The following is a 4004-nucleotide window of genomic DNA, read 5'->3' on the forward strand; positions in this document are numbered from 1 at the left end:
GGAGGATGGGGGGGGGGGGGGGGAGGAGGAGTGAACACACCTGATTTGCAAACAGACAGAGAGAAGGCAAGTCTGGGGTGCTCTCAACGTCATTCAGAAAACAATTTATTATTATTATTTTTTGTATTATTTTTTTTAAGGTAAAATTGCTGCATGATAGGAGAACTGAGCTTAATGATGGTGTTAAAAAAAAAAAAAAAACAGTGGGAGAGAAATATTTTAATATAAAATATGAGAAGGTGGGGAGTTATATTTAGAAACCAGATAGACTGACCATAAAAAGAGTTGATACTTTGTAGCCAGATTAGGGTGTAGTTTTTATAGGCAGTGGTTGGGTATATGGGAAGGTATAGAAGCAGTTATATGGAGTGATTGCATAGTCCATAGGGATGGATCATATGGAACACCAATAGATAAGGATCTATTTAGAACAATGGAAGAATTGAGAAAGAATGTTAGAGAATGTGTGTAGAAAGTGTACATTGAGCAGTATACGCCATACATTTTACATTATGTACAAAATTCAGTGGCATTTTATGTTTTCAGTAATAATCAGGCAAGTGGAAGCCTGTTACAGTCCATACTTACATTTCATTGAATGTGCTCTTATTAAACCCTAATGAAGGGCCAAACTACACACCATCAGGTGCCTAAATTCACTTTATTTTGTCATTTTGGGTTAGATCACTATCCGGTTAAAGATTGAAATTAAACATTAATGGTGATTGATCTGTATACAGATAATGGTTATCACTTGAATAAAAACTGGTATTTTGTGCCTCATTTATTAATTATGTTAATTATATATACATACATATATTTTAATTATTTTGAGTTTATTTAATAAATAAAAATAAATGCTCAGTGTGGCTCAATATATGCCTAGTATTTAAAACAACGCCCCCTCCCCCCTGCCAATCCCTGCATACACACCCTAATACAATTATTTGTACATAAATATGATTTAAAGTGATCATATTAAAGTAGACTGTCAGCAGTCAAATACATCTATCTACTCACCTTAGTTTTATCACTCATGACTGTGGTGGAAAAAAATATTACTTTTGCCCACATCTCCTTGTCACCAGTGCCCTCCTCTTCCCAATAAAAATATAAAACCATGATAATTCTACTTCAGTGGGATCAGTGATATCTTTGCCGAGGTACTTATTTTTATTCTGAAAATTAGTTTCATTGTTTTTTTTTTGTTTTATACATTTTAGAAATTAGGTTTATATATTTTCATGATTAGCGATTATATTTTTAGTATTTGTTTTGATCAGAGCTAAATATGCAAATAGAGTGAAATAAAACTAACTGCTGAAATGCAAAGAATTAGATGGCATGAACAAGTCACTGAGGTTGAACATTAAAGACCACTAATTAAATGACCACTAAAATCAGACCACTTCCTCTCAATTACGTGGTCTGGTTGCAGTGGTCCTGTCCCTTAAAAGGAACGCCATAGTGTCAGGAATACAAACATGTAATCCTGACACCATAGTGATAAAATAAGTATTTAGGTCCCTTGTCCTCCTCTGATCACATAGGAAAAGTGATTTTACTCACCTGTTCTCCCATGCCATGCCGATCTCACTGCAATTGGCTCTGACTCCATGACTGAGATCATCCCTCTTGATAATCTCTGCCAATCCAATGCTTTCCCATAGGATAGCATTGGGAGGCTATTGTGCATGCGTGGCAAAACATCGCGCTGCGCCAATCAGCATCTACTCATAGAGGTGCGTTGAATCTCTATGGGGAACATTCAGTGTGGAGGCTCTGAACATAGGTGCTGCACACTATGCAGCACTGGACTAGGAAGCTCCTCTGGTAGCCGTCTGAGTGACTGCTACTGGAGGTGCCCCTAGTGAGCAATGTACACACTGCCTTTTCTTTGAAAAGGCAGTGTTTACATGAAAATGCCTGCAGGGGCATCCAATAGACACCATAACAACTACATTAATCTGCAGTGGTTCTGGTGATTACAGTGTCCCTTTAACCCTGCAGTGTAAAACATTACAGTTTTGCAGAAACTGCAATGTTTACATTGCAGGGTTAAATATATCTAAAGTGTCATTTTTACGGACTGCCACTAGAGGTGCTTTCTCCTCCAGATCCGAGTGAAACACGGTCCTGATTGGAGGAGTGTTGTATTTTGCTGCTCATGCATTCTCCAATTCAATGCTTCACTATGAAAAGGATTGGACAATATCGCTAGTGATGTCAGCTTGAGGACATCAACAGACGAGGAGCTGAAGGTTACTACAGAGGAGTTTCGGTTCTGGAAATAAGCCGAGTCATCTTTATTTTACCTAAATTTTACTGAGCAAAAAATGGTGGACAGTTATCACATCGATATAAAAAAAAAACTCTAGTTCCAAAATAACGATAGTTATTTTAGGGACTATCGGTTTTATTTTAGTAGGTATTTACAGTGCCTTGAAAAAGTATTCACCCCCCTTGGTATTTTTCGTGTTTTGTTGCCTCACAACCTGGAATTAACATGGATTATGTGAGGATTTGCAACATTTAATTTACAGAACATGCCCACAACTTTGAAGATTTTTATTTTTTTTATTATTGTGAAGCAAACAACAAATAGGACAAAATAACAGAAAAGATCAATGTGCATAACTATGCAATACTTTGTAGAACCACCTTTTGCGGCAATCACAGCTCCAAGTCACTTTAGATAAGTCTCTATGAGCTTGCAACATCTTACCACTGGGACTTTTGCCCATTCCTCCTTGCAAAACTGCTCCAGCTCCTTCAAGTTGGATGGTTTGCGCTTGTGAACAGCAATCTTTAAGTCTGACCACAGATTTTCTATTGGATTGAGCTCTGGGCTTTGACTAGGCCATTCCAACACATTTACATGTTTCCCCTAAACCACTCTAGTGTTGCTTTAGCAGTGTGTTTGGGGTCATTGGAAGGTGAACCTCAGTCCTAGCCTCAAATCACGCACAGAGTTGTACAGGTTTTGCTCAAGAATATCCCTGTATTTGGCACCATCCATCTTTCCCTCAACTCTGACTAGTTTCCCAGTCCCGGCTGCTGAAAAACATTCCCACAGCATGATGCTGCCACCACCATGTTTCACTGTGGTGCTGGTGATGGTGGGTGATGTGATGTGTTGGGTTTGCTCCAGACATAGCATTTCTTTGATGGCCAAAAAGTTCAATTTTAGTCTCATAAGACCAGAGCACCTTCCTCCATACATTTTGTAAGTCTCCCACATGCCTTTTCGCAAACTCAAAACGTGCCATTTTCTTTTTGGTGAAAGTAATGGCTTTTCTTCTAGCCACTCTGCCATAAAGCCCAACTCTATGGAGCGTACGGCTTATTGTCGTCCTATGTACAGATACTCCAGTCTCTACTGTGGAACTCTGCAGCTCCTCCAGGGTTACCTTAGGTCTCTGTGCTGCCTCTCTGATTAATGCCCTCCTTGCCCGGTCCGTGAGTTTTGGTGGGCGGCTGTATCTTGGCAGGTTTGCTGTTTTGCAACAGTGTCCCTTACTTGTTTGGAGAGTTCCTTGGTCTTCATGGCAGTGTTTGGTTGGTGGTGCCTCTTGCTTAGGTGTTGCAGCCTCTAGGGCCTTTCAAAAAAGGTGTGTATTTGTAATGACAGATCATGTGACACTTAGATTGCACACAGGTGGACATCATTTCACTAACTATGTGACTTCTGAAGGTAATTGGTTGCACCAGAGCTTTTTATGGGCTTCATAACAAAGGGGGTGAATACACACAAATGCCAATTTTCTGTTTTCTATTTCTAAAAAATAGTTTTATGTATATATTTTTCTCATTTCACTTCACCAACTTGGACTATTGTGTTCTGATCCATCACATAAAATTCAGATTAATAAAACATTGAACTTAAGGCTAAAACATCTCTCTTGAATACATTAACTGAATGGAATCTACAGTTACAAGATAAATATTACAGCATATCTGGCAGAGATTGAAACCAAAATTGCGGCATACATGGTTTAAAATGT

The sequence above is a fragment of the Pelobates fuscus genome, chromosome 5, assembly GCF_036172605.1.
Source record: "Pelobates fuscus isolate aPelFus1 chromosome 5, aPelFus1.pri, whole genome shotgun sequence".
Lineage (NCBI taxonomy): Eukaryota > Metazoa > Chordata > Amphibia > Anura > Pelobatidae > Pelobates > Pelobates fuscus.